Source organism: Rhea pennata, chromosome 13, assembly GCF_028389875.1.
Source record: "Rhea pennata isolate bPtePen1 chromosome 13, bPtePen1.pri, whole genome shotgun sequence".
In the NCBI taxonomy this organism is placed as follows: domain Eukaryota; kingdom Metazoa; phylum Chordata; class Aves; order Rheiformes; family Rheidae; genus Rhea; species Rhea pennata.
Genome location: NC_084675.1, coordinates 789,916 through 808,485, shown reverse-complemented (window position 1 = coordinate 808,485; position 18,570 = coordinate 789,916). Strand labels below are relative to the sequence as shown.

The window sequence follows — 18,570 nt, the reverse complement described above, 5'->3', positions numbered from 1 at the left end:
GCCAGAGCGCCAAACCCCAGAGCCACTTGGGTCCCAGATCAGGAGCTGTCAGTCCTGACTTTGCCAGGCCCCACGGAGACGGAGCTTCCTCTTGGGATGCTGCCCCTTCCCTGCCCAGGGCTGAGCTAGCACTCGGATCTGGGGCCTGAAGACAGGAGAGAGGGGGCAGCACAGGGGCGGGCTGGGGAGCAGAGGATAGACGGCCACCCTCGCAGACAGGCAGACAAGCCCTGTGGGCAGGATTCCCTATCAAGTTGAAGACATGATGCATCGCATGATGAAACACGGAAGGGAAATGCTGCGTAGCAGAGGCTCTGTGGATCGATCACCCTCTGGGTCACGGGCCCAGCTGCTCCCACTGCACTGCCACTCTGCTCCTGCGGCGGGCTCTGCGTGGGGTTTTCAGCGCAGGCGCTGCCTTTCCCAGGGCCGAGTGCCCAGATTTGCCCGCGGGCACCATTCCATTCGGTTTCAAAGCTGCACCTAGTAGCTCCCTGTAAGCCACGGTCAGCTCAAGGCTGCTTGACAGCTCTGTCAGCCTCTTTCAAATTCAAGGCTCCTTGAAGCCTGTCCACGAGTCTCCTCTGAACCAGGAACAAAGCATCTCCCTGTCCTTCAACAAACTCAGGAAGGGGCTTTGTGAATCCTTCCTGAGGAGCTGGATGACGGTCGCGCGCTTTTGGCCTGCTGCTGGCAGCAGCCTCTTCTTCTGTTGTCTTCTTTTACCCTCATTGTCCCTGCCCTCTTCCTAAGCACCTGCTTTGCTTGCAGACATGCCGCTTAGTAAAGGGGCAAGGGCTTTGGACCTCGTTTCTGCTGCCCCTCGCACTGGGATTCAACAGCACTCGTGTATCTATCTCCCGGACGTTGTGGAATCAGCCTGTGCCCCCAGAAGAGACAGAGGACACTAATGCTGCCTGCTGTCAGCTGCCTGTGGCCCTCTGGGACGTAGCCAGCCCCCCAGGCCGCAGGACCAAAGACCTCTCCGGCACCCTTGGCTGAACAAAAGCCAAAGAGAGAAAGGGCACAATTTGCAACACTGAAACCAAGGAGAGCAGAGGCACAGCCACAGAGGCCCAGGTACTGCAAGCATGTATAACAGACAGCAAAAGAGACAGCATCTCTCTCGTTTGAAGGGAGTTGATTGCGAAAGTCTCCGAACCTCAGGAGCGCTCTTGCTGCCAAAAGAGCAGGGCAGGTGGCTGCTGTTGTTTGTGCTTGTCTGCTCATTACTGAGAGGGAGAAGATGATAAAAGGCCTGGTAGCCGAGGGCAACAATCTGTTGTGAAGAGGGCATAAAGTTATCATCCCTCCCTTGAGGAGAGGCCACCCTTGGTGCTTTTGCCCTCTCTCTCCGTGCCCTGGTGCATATTGCAAGCCTGACGCACAACGGGGGGCACACACTTGCTGCTCCCTGTTGGGCGAGGCAAGAGGAAAGCACTTGAGGTGCCAGGTTAATGCTGATGAGCCCTGGTGATCACAGGCAAAGGTGTCTGCTCGTGGGCTCCAGTCCACCTTTCCAAGTGTGCTCCAGTGGCGCAATGGGCCAGCGCGCAGCACTTATACAGCAGTGCAAAGCAGAGGGATACTGAGGGTGTGAGTTCAAGCCTCACCTGGAGCATGGGCTTTTGATCAAGCAGCGCTTCCCCTTGCCTTGGGCAGGGCACCTGTGTAGCCGTGATGTCTGTCGCAACACAGACATCCCGGGAACTGTCAATACAGACACCCGGGACGAGCAGAAGCACTTGGGGCCCTTGCAGGCTTCACCGGGGCTCTGCCCACAGAGCACTCAGTTCAGGACCCCAGAGGCAGAGCTGGGCTCTCCTCCCTTCTCTGCAGCAGGTGCAGAGAAGGGAGCGTCCAGAGCTCGCTCAGTGCTCAGATGCTATCATTTCCCTTTGACTTTTCAGCATTCGGACACTCTCCCAGCACCCGCTGCCCAGCCTCGCTGTGGCCGATCCTTCCTACACAACCCTTCCACCTCCAGGCAGGCCAGCAGGAAGCACTCTTGACTCTCCACAGCCACGCACTGGCGTGGAGCTGCAGGCAAAACCTGCCGCCCCACCGCTCCTCTCACGCTGCAGCTAAGGGAGAAAGGCGGCTCTGCCCTTCCACAGAGGGTGTCCTTCCCACAGCCAGCTTACAGCTTGGTCAGAACATGGAGGCATGGCCAAGCGTGGAGGCATAACCTCGGAAGTCACACGCTCCCCGTGGAGAAGAAAATGTGCTCTTCCTCCCAGGGAAGAGCTAGTGGTGTTGGGTCTCTGCGGAGTGCGATGGCAGCCACGGCTGGGCTGGGGTTGCAGGGTGGTGGTTTTGGTGTGGAGCTGAAAGTCCCCTTGCTGCAAAATGGGGAGCGAGGGCAAGAGAAAGGGAGGTGAAAAGCTGGGTGCTTTCCAGGCAGAGTCTCTCGGTTCTCAAGCTTTGCCCAGAGAATGCAGAAGCCTGAATGCTTTCCCAGAGGCACGCGCAGCTGCCACGGCAGCCCCACAGGAGAAGACGCTGCACAGTCACTAGACAGCAGGACATCGTTTTAGGCACGAGCCCGTTGAATGTTTGGGACAGAGAGCACGGAAGAGCTTGTACCTCCTTCCTAGGCCACGGCATCTTTGGAAAGAAATAAACCCTTGGCCCGTCCTTGCAGGTGCCTCCCTTGTCTTTCCAAACTCCCCCGCTCAGGCCGCGGGCTTTGCAAAACCCTTGCTGTGACTCGGATTCGAACCGAGGTTGCTGCGGCCACAACGCAGAGTACTAACCACTATACGATCACAGCTGCGCATGTGACTGACCGCCTTTGCTCCTTGGGCATTATTTCTCTCCTGCCTCCTTCAGGCAATAGGGTGGGAACAGCAAGGGCCTCTTAACTGCCCTTCCTGCAGGCACCCTGCAGCACCCATCCCCCATGCATGCTCCCAGGAGCAACAGAAGCTGACTCTGCAGCCCCATCACGCGCATTTGCCCCCACCTCCATTGGCAGGACCCCACCGCATGCCAGCAGAAGGGGCAGAACACAAGTCCTGTCTCCAGTAGCCCGCCTCCTACCTCAGGGAGGCTGGAAGCCTTCTCGCAAGAGACCGAGCAGCTGCAGCAACTCCAGGCTAATCTTGGTCACAAATGCCAAGCACTGGACCCTCCAGGCACTCGAGGGAGAAGACACAAGATTTACCCATGGCTACCTTGGCCTTGAGAGCCGCAGTGCCCTTGTAGGTCCTCCGCAGGACCTCTGCATGTCTCTGGGGGAAATTGGAAAATTCAGCCCCGCACAGACAGCATCACTTGTCGGGACCTAACTCTCGGTTGTACAGGAGAAGTGTAAATTCTGGGGATTGACTTGGACAACAAGACCACGGCGGGATTAAAGGGCTAGGTAAATCTGTGGTCAGGCCCATGCCAAAGCAAAAGGCTGAGCAGCAGCCTCCTCTGAGGCCTGCATGCAGGATCTTGAGGGTACGAGACCCTGGAAGGGCTGCTAAAGTGCCAAGAGGCCTCTGCTCTGGCAACTGCAGGCAGGCGGAGCCAGCCACCCTGCAGAGGAGCCGTTTCCTGGGAGGGATGTGGGAGAAGCCAGCACGCGCTTCCACCCCCCAGCAGATGCTGGGGAGTGCCACTCGTCATGGCTGTGGCAATTCCCCCCACGGGTGCTGAGGAGGGTCTCTCAGGGTGGCGTGGCAAGGGCTCCAGTGTGCACCTGTTGAGCCCAGGTGTGCCACCAAAAGGAGGCCGTCCCTGGGTGGGCTCGAACCACCAGCCTCTCAGTTAACAGCCGAGCGCGCTCACCCATTGCGCCACAGAGACCCCCACCAAGCGCTGTCTCCATGATGCTCCCTTCCGTGTCATCACACACCTTGGTGCTGAGGGACTGGCAATGCCCCTGATCCTGGGCCAGATCCCAAGACCCAGGCAAAGGCCCGGACAGAGACACACCCCGGTTTCCGTGCTGCTCCATGCACACAGAGCACTGCACGTGGAGGGCATGTGCACGCACCACGTGGTGCAGCTGGCTCGAGCGCAGGCCTTTTCTCAGTCTCTTGCAGCGTCACTTGCCCACGCGCTGTGTGTCGAGGGGGAGCTGGGCAGCGCAGCTCTCCTTAAAGGCCATTTCCCAGGCCTTTACCCGCCCTGCTCCCGGTGCTGGAGGCAGGGCAGTGGCCGCGCACACAGCACTGCTGACCTGGCTGAGGTGAGCCAGGGTGAGGGATTGGCTCCCCTCCCTCTGGCCACCCCTGCACGGAGCAAGGTGTAGAAGTGGTGCCAGCAGCGGGAGGCTCCTCTCCTGGACAAGCCCTGAGCACCACCCAGCATCCGCTGCCCGTAGGTACGGAGGGGTGCCTGTGCTTCCTGCAAGCCCCAGCACCATCAGACCCTGTCAGCGCCCTCAGGACCATTTTGCAGAGACTTCCGGAATAAGAAGTGCTTGAGGCAGGGGTTGTTTCCGAGCAGGCGTTTGAGTGAGGTTTCCTCTGCCTCAGCCCTTCTCAAGCTCTCCTCCTCCTCCGCTTTATCTGTTCGCTCTGCGTGGGGCTGGACTGACCCTGGCAGAGGACAGACTCGCCTTCCAGGGAGCCGGTTCTGTGCTCTAGGCGCACAGCAGTGCGTGAAGCCTCCTGGCTTGAAATGGAAGTACGGGCAGTTTTGTCCCACAGAGGCACACCTAGGAGAGCTGCAGCTGAATTTAACGCAGGAGGGCATTTGCCAAGGTGTTAGGAGCTAAGAAGCTGTGTGGGGCTGTGCTTGGAGGGGCCGGTCCCCAGCAGGACTGGGCTGGTGCCCACCAGTGGGTGCCCAGGCGGGTTGGGCCACTCCTCGCTGGTGGTCTCGTGGTCAGGATTTGGCACTCTCACTGCCGCGGCCTAGGTTCGATTCCCGGCCGGGGAAGGGCTCCCTATTGCCACAGCAAGCCAGGCCTCCCACCTTGGGGGCAGCCTGAAAGCAAGGGGACCTGATCAGTGCCACAAGAGCTCGGAGCAGGCACGGGGAACAGGGCATTTCCTCTCTTACAACAGCCATCCTGCGCTTGCTTGTGCACCCAGCTCCAGGGCAGTCCTGTCTTCTGACAAATCCCCCCTCGGTGAGGGAGAATATTTGTTTCCTGGTGGCTCCTGCGAGGCACTGGGTGACACAGAAAGGGTCTCCGGATCTGTGGGATGCGACTCGCCTGCCGCAGCAGCTGCCTTGTCTTTCTGGCCTGAGCTCCCCGCACTACCCAGTCCCCCAGAGGCCGCAGCAGGCGGCCCCGCAGCAAAGCCCAGGAGAGACCCTTCCCACTCTTCCCGGTGAATGTCACCACTGGCATGAGCGCTGGTGCTCTTGCACACTGACCGGGGCATTCGGAAGCTCCCCTTCCGTGCTCTCGAACCATCACCTGACAGCTGTGCCCAGGACAGGGTCCCTAGCAGGCTCCCTGAACAGTCCGCCCAGCCCTGCAACACAGCTGTCAGTCACGGGCTCTGGGGCTCCCTCAGACGGTCCCCAGCTGCCAGAGTGCCAAACCCCAGAGCCACCTGGGTCCCAAATCAGGAGCTGTCTGTCCTGACTTTGCCAGGCCCCACGGAGATGGAGCTTCCTCTTGGGATGCTGCCCCTTCCCTGCCCAGGGCTGAGCTAGCACTCAGATCTGGGGCCTGAAGACAGGAGAGAGGGGGCAGCACAGGGGCGGGCTGGGGAGCAGAGGATAGACGGCCACCCTCGCAGACAGGCAGACAAGCCCTGTGGGCAGGATTCCCTATCAAGTTGAAGACATGATGCATCGCGTGATGAAACACGGAAGGGAAATGCTGCGTAGCAGAGGCTCTGTGGATCGATCACCCTCTGGGTCACGGGCCCAGCTGCTCCCACTGCACTGCCACTCTGCTCCTGCGGCGGGCTCTGCGTGGGGTTTTCAGCGCAGGCGCTGCCTTTCCCAGGGCCGAGTGCCCAGATTTGCCCGCGGGCACCATTCCATTCGGTTTCAAAGCTGCACCTAGTAGCTCCCTGTAAGCCACGGTCAGCTCAAGGCTGCTTGACAGCTCTGTCAGCCTCTTTCAAATTCAAGGCTCCTTGAAGCCTGTCCACGAGTCTCCTCTGAACCAGGAACAAAGCATCTCCCTGTCCTTCAACAAACTCAGGAAGGGGCTTTGTGAATCCTTCCTGAGGAGCTGGATGACGGTCGCGCGCTTTTGGCCTGCTGCTGGCAGCAGCCTCTTCTTCTGTTGTCTTCTTTTACCCTCATTGTCCCTGCCCTCTTCCTAAGCACCTGCTTTGCTTGCAGACATGCCGCTTAGTAAAGGGGCAAGGGCTTTGGACCTCGTTTCTGCTGCCCCTCGCACTGGGATTCAACAGCACTCGTGTATCTATCTCCCGGACGTTGTGGAATCAGCCTGTGCCCCCAGAAGAGACAGAGGACACTAATGCTGCCTGCTGTCAGCTGCCTGTGGCCCTCTGGGACGTAGCCAGCCCCCCAGGCCGCAGGACCAAAGACCTCTCCGGCACCCTTGGCTGAACAAAAGCCAAAGAGAGAAAGGGCACAATTTGCAACACTGAAACCAAGGAGAGCAGAGGCACAGCTACAGAGGCCCAGGTACTGCAAGCATGTATAACAGACAGCAAAAGAGACAGCATCTCTCTCGTTTGAAGGGAGTTGATTGCGAAAGTCTCCGAACCTCAGGAGCGCTCTTGCTGCCAAAAGAGCAGGGCAGGTGGCTGCTGTTGTTTGTGCTTGTCTGCTCATTACTGAGAGGGAGAAGATGATAAAAGGCCTGGTAGCCGAGGGCAACAATCTGTTGTGAAGAGGGCATAAAGTTATCATCCCTCCCTTGAGGAGAGGCCACCCTTGGTGCTTTTGCCCTCTCTCTCCGTGCCCTGGTGCATATTGCAAGCCTGACGCACAACGGGGGGCACACACTTGCTGCTCCCTGTTGGGCGAGGCAAGAGGAAAGCACTTGAGGTGCCAGGTTAATGCTGATGAGCCCTGGTAATCACAGGCAAAGGTGTCTGCTCGTGGGCTCCAGTCCACCTTTCCAAGTGTGCTCCAGTGGCGCAATGGGCCAGCACGCAGCACTTATACAGCAGTGCAAAGCAGAGGGATGCTGAGGGTGTGAGTTCAAGCCTCACCTGGAGCATGGGCTTTTGATCAAGCAGCGCTTCCCCTTGCCTTGGGCAGGGCACCTGTGTAGCCGTGATGTCTGTCGCAACACAGACATCCCGGGAACTGTCAATACAGACACCCGGGACGAGCAGAAGCACTTGGGGCCCTTGCAGGCTTCACCGGGGCTCTGCCCACAGAGCACTCAGTTCAGGACCCCAGAGGCAGAGCTGGGCTCTCCTCCCTTCTCTGCAGCAGGTGCAGAGAAGGGAGCGTCCAGAGCTCGCTCAGTGCTCAGATGCTATCATTTCCCTTTGACTTTTCAGCATTCGGACACTCTCCCAGCACCCGCTGCCCAGCCTCGCTGTGGCCGATCCTTCCTACACAACCCTTCCACCTCCAGGCAGGCCAGGAGGAAGCACTCTTGACTCTCCACAGCCACGCACTGGCGTGGAGCTGCAGGCAAAACCTGCCGCCCCACCGCTCCTCTCACGCTGCAGCTAAGGGAGAAAGGTGGCTCTGCCCTTCCACAGAGGGTGTCCTTCCCACAGCCAGCTTACAGCTTGGTCAGAACATGGAGGCATGGCCAAGTGTGGAGGCATAACCTCGGAAGTCACACGCTCCCCGTGGAGAAGAAAATGTGCTCTTCCTCCCAGGGAAGAGCTAGTGGTGTTGGGTCTCTGCGGAGTGCGATGGCAGCCACGGCTGGGCTGGGGTTGCAGGGTGGTGGTTTTGGTGTGGAGCTGAAAGTCCCCTTGCTGCAAAATGGGGAGCGAGGGCAAGAGAAAGGGAGGTGAAAAGCTGGGTGCTTTCCAGGCAGAGTCTCTCGGTTCTCAAGCTTTTGCCCAGAGAATGCAGAAGCCTGAATGCTTTCCCAGAGGCACGCGCAGCTGCCACGGCAGCCCCACAGGAGAAGACGCTGCACAGTCGCTAGACAGCAGGACATCGTTTTAGGCACGAGCCCATTGAATGTTTGGGACAGAGAGCACGGAAGAGCTTGTACCTCCTTCCTAGGCCACGGCATCTTTGGAAAGAAAGAAACCCTTGGCCCGTCCTTGCAGGTGCCTCCCTTGTCTTTTCAAACTCCCCCGCTCAGGCCGCGGGCTTTGCAAAACCCTTGCTGTGACTCGGATTCGAACCGAGGTTGCTGCGGCCACAACGCAGAGTACTAACCACTATACGATCACAGCTGCGCATGTGACTGACCGCCTTTGCTCCTTGGGCATTATTTCTCTCCTGCCTCCTTCAGGCAATAGGGTGGGAACAGCAAGGGCCTCTTAACTGCCCTTCCTGCAGGCACCCTGCAGCACCCATCCCCCATGCATGCTCCCAGGAGCAACAGAAGCTGACTCTGCAGCCCCATCACGCGCATTTGCCCCCACCTCCATTGGCAGGACCCCACCGCATGCCAGCAGAAGGGGCAGAACACAAGTCCTGTCTCCAGTAGCCCGCCTCCTACCTCAGGGAGGCTGGAAGCCTTCTCGCAAGAGACCGAGCAGCTGCAGCAACTCCAAGCTAGTCTTGGTCACAAATGCCAAGCACTGGACCCTCCAGGCACTCGAGGGAGAAGACACAAGATTTACCCATGGCTACCTTGGCCTTGAGAGCCGCAGTGCCCTTGTAGGTCCTCCGCAGGACCTCTGCATGTCTCTGGGGGAAATTGGAAAATTCAGCCCCGCACAGACAGCATCACTTGTCGGGACCTAACTCTCGGTTGTACAGGAGAAGTGTAAATTCTGGGGATTGACTTGGACAACAAGACCACGGCGGGATTAAAGGGCTAGGTAAATCTGTGGTCAGGCCCATGCCAAAGCAAAAGGCTGAGCAGCAGCCTCCTCTGAGGCCTGCATGCAGGATCTTGAGGGTACGAGACCCTGGAAGGGCTGCTAAAGTGCCAAGAGGCCTCTGCTCTGGCAACTGCAGGCAGGCGGAGCCAGCCACCCTGCAGAGGAGCCGTTTCCTGGGAGGGATGTGGGAGAAGCCAGCACGCGCTTCCACCCCCCAGCAGATGCTGGGGAGTGCCACTCGTCATGGCTGCGGCAATTCCCCCCGCGGGTGCTGAGGAGGGTCTCTCAGGGTGGCTGTGGCAAGGGCTCCAGTGTGCACCTGTTGAGCCCAGGTGTGCCACCAAAAGGAGGCCGTCCCTGGGTGGGCTCGAACCACCAGCCTCTCGGTTAACAGCCGAGCGCGCTCACCCATTGCGCCACAGAGACCCCCACCAAGTGCTGTCTCCATGATGCTCCCTTCTGTGTCATCACACACCTTGGTGCTGAGGGACTGGCAATGCCCCTGATCCTGGGCCAGATCCCAAGACCCAGGCAAAGGCCCGGACAGAGACACACCCCGGTTTCCGTGCTGCTCCATGCACACAGAGCACCGCACGTGGAGGGCATGTGCACGCACCACGTGGTGCAGCTGGCTCGAGCGCAGGCCTTTTCTCAGTCTCTTGCAGCGTCACTTGCCCACGCGCTGTGCGTCGAGGGGGAGCTGGGCAGCGCAGCTCTCCTTAAAGGCCATTTCCCAGGCCTTTACCCGCCCTGCTCCCGGTGCTGGAGGCAGGGCAGTGGCCGCGCACACAGCACTGCTGACCTGGCTGAGGTGAGCCAGGGTGAGGGATTGGCTCCCCTCCCTCTGGCCACCCCTGCACGGAGCAAGGTGTAGAAGTGGTGCCAGCAGCGGGAGGCTCCTCTCCTGGACAAGCCCTGAGCACCACCCAGCATCCGCTGCCCGTAGGTACGGAGGGGTGCCTGTGCTTCCTGCAAGCCCCAGCACCATCAGACCCTGTCAGCGCCCTCAGGACCATTTTGCAGAGACTTCCGGAATAAGAAGTGCTTGAGGCAGGGGTTGTTTCCGAGCAGGCGTTTGAGTGAGGTTTCCTCTGCCTCAGCCCTTCTCAAGCTCTCCTCCTCCTCCGCTTTATCTGTTCGCTCTGCGTGGGGCTGGACTGACCCTGGCAGAGGACAGACTCGCCTTCCAGGGAGCCGGTTCTGTGCTCTAGGCGCACAGCAGTGCGTGAAGCCTCCTGGCTTGAAATGGAAGTACGGGCAGTTTTGTCCCACAGAGGCACACCTAGGAGAGCTGCAGCTGAATTTAACGCAGGAGGGCATTTGCCAAGGTGTTAGGAGCTAAGAAGCTGTGTGGGGCTGTGCTTGGAGGGGCCGGTCCCCGGCAGGACTGGGCTGGTGCCCACCAGTGGGTGCCCAGGCGGGTTGGGCCACTCCTCGCTGGTGGTCTCGTGGTCAGGATTTGGCACTCTCACCACCGTGGCCTAGGTTCGATTCCCGGCCGGGGAAGGGCTCCCTATTGCCACAGCAAGCCAGGCCTCCCACCTTGGGGGCAGCCTGAAAGCAAGGGGACCTGATCAGTGCCACAAGAGCTCGGAGCAGGCACGGGGAACAGGGCATTTCCTCTCTTACAACAGCCATCCTGCGCTTGCTTGTGCACCCAGCTCCAGGGCAGTCCTGTCTTCTGACAAATCCCCCCTCGGTGAGGGAGAATATTTGTTTCCTGGTGGCTCCTGCGAGGCACTGGGTGACACAGAAAGGGTCTCCGGATCTGTGGGATGCGACTCGCCTGCCGCAGCAGCTGCCTTGTCTTTCTGGCCTGAGCTCCCCGCACTACCCAGTCCCCCAGAGGCCGCAGCAGGCGGCCCCGCAGCAAAGCCCAGGAGAGACCCTTCCCACGCTTCCCGGTGAATGTCACCACTGGCATGAGCGCTGGTGCTCTTGCACACTGACCGGGGCATTCGGAAGCTCCCCTTCCGTGCTCTCGAACCATCACCTGACAGCTGTGCCCAGGACAGGGTCCCTAGCAGGCTCCCTGAACAGTCCGCCCAGCCCTGCAACACAGCTGTCAGTCACGGGCTCTGGGGCTCCCTCAGACGGTCCCCAGCTGCCAGAGCGCCAAACCCCAGAGCCACCTGGGTCCCAAATCAGGAGCTGTCTGTCCTGACTTTGCCAGGCCCCACGGAGACGGAGCTTCCTCTTGGGATGCTGCCCCTTCCCTGCCCAGGGCTGAGCTAGCACTCGGATCTGGGGCCTGAAGGCAGGAGAGAGGGGGCAGCACAGGGGCGGGCTGGGGAGCAGAGGATAGACGGCCACCCTCGCAGACAGGCAGACAAGCCCTGTGGGCAGGATTCCCTATCAAGTTGAAGACATGATGCATCGCATGATGAAACACGGAAGGGAAATGCTGCGTAGCAGAGGCTCTGTGGATCGATCACCCTCTGGGTCACGGGCCCAGCTGCTCCCACTGCACTGCCACTCTGCTCCTGCGGCGGGCTCTGCGTGGGGTTTTCAGCGCAGGCGCTGCCTTTCCCAGGGCCGAGTGCCCAGATTTGCCCGCGGGCACCATTCCATTCGGTTTCAAAGCTGCACCTAGTAGCTCCCTGTAAGCCACGGTCAGCTCAAGGCTGCTTGACAGCTCTGTCAGCCTCTTTCAAATTCAAGGCTCCTTGAAGCCTGTCCACGAGTCTCCTCTGAACCAGGAACAAAGCATCTCCCTGTCCTTCAACAAACTCAGGAAGGGGCTTTGTGAATCCTTCCTGAGGAGCTGGATGATGGTCGCGCGCTTTTGGCCTGCTGCTGGCAGCAGCCTCTTCTTCTGTTGTCTTCTTTTACCCTCATTGTCCCTGCCCTCTTCCTAAGCACCTGCTTTGCTTGCAGACATGCCGCTTAGTAAAGGGGCAAGGGCTTTGGACCTCGTTTCTGCTGCCCCTCGCACTGGGATTCAACAGCACTCGTGTATCTATCTCCCGGACGTTGTGGAATCAGCCTGTGCCCCCAGAAGAGACAGAGGACACTAATGCTGCCTGCTGTCAGCTGCCTGTGGCCCTCTGGGACGTAGCCAGCCCCCCAGGCCGCAGGACCAAAGACCTCTCCGGCACCCTTGGCTGAACAAAAGCCAAAGAGAGAAAGGGCACAATTTGCAACACTGAAACCAAGGAGAGCAGAGGCACAGCCACAGAGGCCCAGGTACTGCAAGCATGTATAACAGACAGCAAAAGAGACAGCATCTCTCTCGTTTGAAGGGAGTTGATTGCGAAAGTCTCCGAACCTCAGGAGCGCTCTTGCTGCCAAAAGAGCAGGGCAGGTGGCTGCTGTTGTTTGTGCTTGTCTGCTCATTACTGAGAGGGAGAAGATGATAAAAGGCCTGGTAGCCGAGGGCAACAATCTGTTGTGAAGAGGGCATAAAGTTATCATCCCTCCCTTGAGGAGAGGCCACCCTTGGTGCTTTTGCCCTCTCTCTCCGTGCCCTGGTGCATATTGCAAGCCTGACGCACAACGGGGGGCACACACTTGCTGCTCCCTGTTGGGCGAGGCAAGAGGAAAGCACTTGAGGTGCCAGGTTAATGCTGATGAGCCCTGGTGATCACAGGCAAAGGTGTCTGCTCGTGGGCTCCAGTCCACCTTTCCAAGTGTGCTCCAGTGGCGCAATGGGCCAGCGCGCAGCACTTATACAGCAGTGCAAAGCAGAGGGATGCTGAGGGTGTGAGTTCAAGCCTCACCTGGAGCATGGGCTTTTGATCAAGCAGCGCTTCCCCTTGCCTTGGGCAGGGCACCTGTGTAGCCGTGATGTCTGTCGCAATACAGACATCCCGGGAACTGTCAATACAGACACCCGGGACGAGCAGAAGCACTTGGGGCCCTTGCAGGCTTCACCGGGGCTCTGCCCACAGAGTACTCAGTTCAGGACCCCAGAGGCAGAGCTGGGCTCTCCTCCCTTCTCTGCAGCAGGTGCAGAGAAGGGAGCGTCCAGAGCTCGCTCAGTGCTCAGATGCTATCATTTCCCTTTGACTTTTCAGCATTCGGACACTCTCCCAGCACCCGCTGCCCAGCCTCGCTGTGGCCGATCCTTCCTACACAACCCTTCCACCTCCAGGCAGGCCAGGAGGAAGCACTCTTGACTCTCCACAGCCACACACTGGCGTGGAGCTGCAGGCAAAACCTGCCGCCCCACCGCTCCTCTCACGCTGCAGCTAAGGGAGAAAGGCGGCTCTGCCCTTCCACAGAGGGTGTCCTTCCCACAGCCAGCTTACAGCTTGGTCAGAACATGGAGGCATGGCCAAGCGTGGAGGCATAACCTCGGAAGTCACACGCTCCCCGTGGAGAAGAAAATGTGCTCTTCCTCCCAGGGAAGAGCTAGTGGTGTTGGGTCTCTGCGGAGTGCGATGGCAGCCACGGCTGGGCTGGGGTTGCAGGGTGGTGGTTTTGGTGTGGAGCTGAAAGTCCCCTTGCTGCAAAATGGGGAGCGAGGGCAAGAGAAAGGGAGGTGAAAAGCTGGGTGCTTTCCAGGCAGAGTCTCTCGGTTCTCAAGCTTTGCCCAGAGAATGCAGAAGCCTGAATGCTTTCCCAGAGGCACGTGCAGCTGCCACGGCAGCCCCACAGGAGAAGACGCTGCACAGTCGCTAGACAGCAGGACATCGTTTTAGGCACGAGCCCATTGAATGTTTGGGACAGAGAGCACGGAAGAGCTTGTACCTCCTTCCTAGGCCACGGCATCTTTGGAAAGAAACCCTTGGCCCGTCCTTGCAGGTGCCTCCCTTGTCTTTTCAAACTCCCCCGCTCAGGCCGCGGGCTTTGCAAAACCCTTGCTGTGACTCGGATTCGAACCGAGGTTGCTGCGGCCACAACGCAGAGTACTAACCACTATACGATCACAGCTGCGCATGTGACTGACCGCCTTTGCTCCTTGGGCATTATTTCTCTCCTGCCTCCTTCAGGCAATAGGGTGGGAACAGCAAGGGCCTCTTAACTGCCCTTCCTGCAGGCACCCTGCAGCACCCATCCCCCATGCATGCTCCCAGGAGCAACAGAAGCTGACTCTGCAGCCCCATCACGCGCATTTGCCCCCACCTCCATTGGCAGGACCCCACCGCATGCCAGCAGAAGGGGCAGAACACAAGTCCTGTCTCCAGTAGCCCGCCTCCTACCTCAGGGAGGCTGGAAGCCTTCTCGCAAGAGACCGAGCAGCTGCAGCAACTCCAAGCTAGTCTTGGTCACAAATGCCAAGCACTGGACCCTCCAGGCACTCGAGGGAGAAGACACAAGATTTACCCATGGCTACCTTGGCCTTGAGAGCCGCAGTGCCCTTGTAGGTCCTCCGCAGGACCTCTGCATGTCTCTGGGGGAAATTGGAAAATTCAGCCCCGCACAGACAGCATCACTTGTCGGGACCTAACTCTCGGTTGTACAGGAGAAGTGTAAATTCTGGGGATTGACTTGGACAACAAGACCACGGCGGGATTAAAGGGCTAGGTAAATCTGTGGTCAGGCCCATGCCAAAGCAAAAGGCTGAGCAGCAGCCTCCTCTGAGGCCTGCATGCAGGATCTTGAGGGTACGAGACCCTGGAAGGGCTGCTAAAGTGCCAAGAGGCCTCTGCTCTGGCAACTGCAGGCAGGCGGAGCCAGCCACCCTGCAGAGGAGCCGTTTCCTGGGAGGGATGTGGGAGAAGCCAGCACGCGCTTCCACCCCCCAGCAGATGCTGGGGAGTGCCACTCGTCATGGCTGTGGCAATTCCCCCCGCGGGTGCTGAGGAGGGTCTCTCAGGGTGGCTGTGGCAAGGGCTCCAGTGTGCACCTGTTGAGCCCAGGTGTGCCACCAAAAGGAGGCCGTCCCTGGGTGGGCTCGAACCACCAGCCTCTCGGTTAACAGCCGAGCGCGCTCACCCATTGCGCCACAGAGACCCCCACCAAGTGCTGTCTCCATGATGCTCCCTTCTGTGTCATCACACACCTTGGTGCTGAGGGACTGGCAATGCCCCTGATCCTGGGCCAGATCCCAAGACCCAGGCAAAGGCCCGGACAGAGACACACCCCGGTTTCCGTGCTGCTCCATGCACACAGAGCACTGCACGTGGAGGGCATGTGCACGCACCACGTGGTGCAGCTGGCTCGAGCGCAGGCCTTTTCTCAGTCTCTTGCAGCGTCACTTGCCCACGCGCTGTGCGTCGAGGGGGAGCTGGGCAGCGCAGCTCTCCTTAAAGGCCATTTCCCAGGCCTTTACCCGCCCTGCTCCCGGTGCTGGAGGCAGGGCAGTGGCCGCGCACACAGCACTGCTGACCTGGCTGAGGTGAGCCAGGGTGAGGGATTGGCTCCCCTCCCTCTGGCCACCCCTGCACGGAGCAAGGTGTAGAAGTGGTGCCAGCAGCGGGAGGCTCCTCTCCTGGACAAGCCCTGAGCACCACCCAGCATCCGCTGCCCGTAGGTACGGAGGGGTGCCTGTGCTTCCTGCAAGCCCCAGCACCATCAGACCCTGTCAGCGCCCTCAGGACCATTTTGCAGAGACTTCCGGAATAAGAAGTGCTTGAGGCAGGGGTTGTTTCCGAGCAGGCGTTTGAGTGAGGTTTCCTCTGCCTCAGCCCTTCTCAAGCTCTCCTCCTCCTCCGCTTTATCTGTTCGCTCTGCGTGGGGCTGGACTGACCCTGGCAGAGGACAGACTCGCCTTCCAGGGAGCCGGTTCTGTGCTCTAGGCGCACAGCAGTGCGTGAAGCCTCCTGGCTTGAAATGGAAGTACGGGCAGTTTTGTCCCACAGAGGCACACCTAGGAGAGCTGCAGCTGAATTTAACGCAGGAGGGCATTTGCCAAGGTGTTAGGAGCTAAGAAGCTGTGTGGGGCTGTGCTTGGAGGGGCCGGTCCCCAGCAGGACTGGGCTGGTGCCCACCAGTGGGTGCCCAGGAGGGTTGGGCCACTCCTTGCTGGTGGTCTCGTGGTCAGGATTTGGCACTCTCACCACCGTGGCCTAGGTTCGATTCCCGGCCGGGGAAGGGCTCCCTATTGCCACAGCAAGCCAGGCCTCCCACCTTGGGGGCAGCCTGAAAGCAAGGGGACCTGATCAGTGCCACAAGAGCTCGGAGCAGGCACGGGGAACAGGGCATTTCCTCTCTTACAACAGCCATCCTGCGCTTGCTTGTGCACCCAGCTCCAGGGCAGTCCTGTCTTCTGACAAATCCCCCCTCGGTGAGGGAGAATATTTGTTTCCTGGTGGCTCCTGCGAGGCACTGGGTGACACAGAAAGGGTCTCCGGATCTGTGGGATGCGACTCGCCTGCCGCAGCAGCTGCCTTGTCTTTCTGGCCTGAGCTCCCCGCACTACCCAGTCCCCCAGAGGCCGCAGCAGGCGGCCCCGCAGCAAAGCCCAGGAGAGACCCTTCCCACGCTTCCCGGTGAATGTCACCACTGGCATGAGCGCTGGTGCTCTTGCACACTGACCGGGGCATTCGGAAGCTCCCCTTCCGTGCTCTCGAACCATCACCTGACAGCTGTGCCCAGGACAGGGTCCCTAGCAGGCTCCCTGAACAGTCCGCCCAGCCCTGCAACACAGCTGTCAGTCACGGGCTCTGGGGCTCCCTCAGACGGTCCCCAGCTGCCAGAGCGCCAAACCCCAGAGCCACCTGGGTCCCAGATCAGGAGCTGTCTGTCCTGACTTTGCCAGGCCCCACGGAGACGGAGCTTCCTCTTGGGATGCTGCCCCTTCCCTGCCCAGGGCTGAGCTAGCACTCGGATCTGGGGCCTGAAGACAGGAGAGAGGGGGCAGCACAGGGGCAGGCTGGGGAGCAGAGGATAGACGGCCACCCTCGCAGACAGGCAGACAAGCCCTGTGGGCAGGATTCCCTATCAAGTTGAAGACATGATGCATCGCATGATGAAACACGGAAGGGAAATGCTGCGTAGCAGAGGCTCTGTGGATCGATCACCCTCTGGGTCACGGGCCCAGCTGCTCCCACTGCACTGCCACTCTGCTCCTGCAGCGGGCTCTGCGTGGGGTTTTCAGCGCAGGCACTGCCTTTCCCAGGGCCGAGTGCCCAGATTTGCCCGCGGGCACCATTCCATTCGGTTTCAAAGCTGCACCTAGTAGCTCCCTGTAAGCCACGGTCAGCTCAAGGCTGCTTGACAGCTCTGTCAGCCTCTTTCAAATTCAAGGCTCCTTGAAGCCTGTCCACGAGTCTCCTCTGAACCAGGAACAAAGCATCTCCCTGTCCTTCAACAAACTCAGGAAGGGGCTTTGTGAATCCTTCCTGAGGAGCTGGATGACGGTCGCGCGCTTTTGGCCTGCTGCTGGCAGCAGCCTCTTCTTCTGTTGTCTTCTTTTACCCTCATTGTCCCTGCCCTCTTCCTAAGCACCTGCTTTGCTTGCAGACATGCCGCTTAGTAAAGGGGCAAGGGCTTTGGACCTCGTTTCTGCTGCCCCTCGCACTGGGATTCAACAGCACTCGTGTATCTATCTCCCGGACGTTGAGGAATCAGCCTGTGCCCCCAGAAGAGACAGAGGACACTAATGCTGCCTGCTGTCAGCTGCCTGTGGCCCTCTGGGACGTAGCCAGCCCCCCAGGCCGCAGGACCAAAGACCTCTCCGGCACCCTTGGCTGAACAAAAGCCAAAGAGAGAAAGGGCACAATTTGCAACACTGAAACCAAGGAGAGCAGAGGCACAGCCACAGAGGCCCAGGTACTGCAAGCATGTATAACAGACAGCAAAAGAGACAGCATCTCTCTCGTTTGAAGGGAGTTGATTGCGAAAGTCTCCGAACCTCAGGAGCGCTCTTGCTGCCAAAAGAGCAGGGCAGGTGGCTGCTGTTGTTTGTGCTTGTCTGCTCATTACTGAGAGGGAGAAGATGATAAAAGGCCTGGTAGCCGAGGGCAACAATCTGTTGTGAAGAGGGCATAAAGTTATCATCCCTCCCTTGAGGAGAGGCCACCCTTGGTGCTTTTGCCCTCTCTCTCCGTGCCCTGGTGCATATTGCAAGCCTGACGCACAACGGGGGGCACACACTTGCTGCTCCCTGTTGGGCGAGGCAAGAGGAAAGCACTTGAGGTGCCAGGTTAATGCTGATGAGCCCTGGTGATCACAGGCAAAGGTGTCTGCTCGTGGGCTCCAGTCCACCTTTCCAAGTGTGCTCCAGTGGCGCAATGGGCCAGCGCGCAGCACTTATACAGCAGTGCAAAGCAGAGGGATGCTGAGGGTGTGAGTTCAAGCCTCACCTGGAGCATGGGCTTTTGATCAAGCAGCGCTTCCCCTTGCCTTGGGCAGGGCACCTGTGTAGCCGTGATGTCTGTCGCAACACAGACATCCCGGGAACTGTCAATACAGACACCCGGGACGAGCAGAAGCACTTGGGGCCCTTGCAGGCTTCACCGGGGCTCTGCCCACAGAGCACTCAGTTCAGGACCCCAGAGGCAGAGCTGGGCTCTCCTCCCTTCTCTGCAGCAGGTGCAGAGAAGGGAGCGTCCAGAGCTCGCTCAGTGCTCAGATGCTATCATTTCCCTTTGACTTTTCAGCATTCGGACACTCTCCCAGCACCCGCTGCCCAGCCTCGCTGTGGCCGATCCTTCCTACACAACCCTTCCACCTCCAGGCAGGCCAGGAGGAAGCACTCTTGACTCTCCACAGCCACACACTGGCGTGGAGCTGCAGGCAAAACCTGCCGCCCCACCGCTCCTCTCACGCTGCAGCTAAGGGAGAAAGGCGGCTCTGCCCTTCCACAGAGGGTGTCCTTCCCACAGCCAGCTTACAG

At 59.5% G+C, this 18,570-nt stretch overlaps 10 non-coding genes across 10 annotated transcripts; 4 read left to right on the top strand and 6 right to left on the bottom strand.

Moving 5' to 3' along the window:
* The first annotated feature begins 1,527 nt into the window (after positions 1 to 1,527).
* On the top strand, positions 1,528 to 1,621 carry TRNAI-UAU (transfer RNA isoleucine (anticodon UAU)). The gene is made up of 2 exons: positions 1,528 to 1,565; positions 1,586 to 1,621. It is a non-coding gene; the product is annotated as a tRNA-Ile (tRNA).
* A 1,080-nt stretch (positions 1,622 to 2,701) lies between these two features.
* On the bottom strand, positions 2,702 to 2,773 carry TRNAH-GUG (transfer RNA histidin (anticodon GUG)). Its single transcript has one exon. It is a non-coding gene; the product is annotated as a tRNA-His (tRNA).
* Positions 2,774 to 3,721: 948 nt separating this feature from the next.
* TRNAN-GUU (transfer RNA asparagine (anticodon GUU)) lies at positions 3,722 to 3,795 on the bottom strand. The gene has a single exon. It is a non-coding gene; the product is annotated as a tRNA-Asn (tRNA).
* A 3,207-nt stretch (positions 3,796 to 7,002) lies between these two features.
* On the top strand, positions 7,003 to 7,096 carry TRNAI-UAU (transfer RNA isoleucine (anticodon UAU)). Its single transcript has 2 exons — positions 7,003 to 7,040; positions 7,061 to 7,096. It is a non-coding gene; the product is annotated as a tRNA-Ile (tRNA).
* A 1,081-nt stretch (positions 7,097 to 8,177) lies between these two features.
* Positions 8,178 to 8,249, bottom strand: TRNAH-GUG (transfer RNA histidin (anticodon GUG)). Its single transcript has one exon. It is a non-coding gene; the product is annotated as a tRNA-His (tRNA).
* A 949-nt stretch (positions 8,250 to 9,198) lies between these two features.
* TRNAN-GUU (transfer RNA asparagine (anticodon GUU)) lies at positions 9,199 to 9,272 on the bottom strand. Its single transcript has one exon. It is a non-coding gene; the product is annotated as a tRNA-Asn (tRNA).
* Positions 9,273 to 12,479: 3,207 nt separating this feature from the next.
* TRNAI-UAU (transfer RNA isoleucine (anticodon UAU)) lies at positions 12,480 to 12,573 on the top strand. The gene is made up of 2 exons: positions 12,480 to 12,517; positions 12,538 to 12,573. It is a non-coding gene; the product is annotated as a tRNA-Ile (tRNA).
* Positions 12,574 to 13,649: 1,076 nt separating this feature from the next.
* TRNAH-GUG (transfer RNA histidin (anticodon GUG)) lies at positions 13,650 to 13,721 on the bottom strand. The gene has a single exon. It is a non-coding gene; the product is annotated as a tRNA-His (tRNA).
* A 949-nt stretch (positions 13,722 to 14,670) lies between these two features.
* On the bottom strand, positions 14,671 to 14,744 carry TRNAN-GUU (transfer RNA asparagine (anticodon GUU)). The gene has a single exon. It is a non-coding gene; the product is annotated as a tRNA-Asn (tRNA).
* A 3,207-nt stretch (positions 14,745 to 17,951) lies between these two features.
* TRNAI-UAU (transfer RNA isoleucine (anticodon UAU)) lies at positions 17,952 to 18,045 on the top strand. Its single transcript has 2 exons — positions 17,952 to 17,989; positions 18,010 to 18,045. It is a non-coding gene; the product is annotated as a tRNA-Ile (tRNA).
* Positions 18,046 to 18,570: the final 525 nt, after the last annotated feature.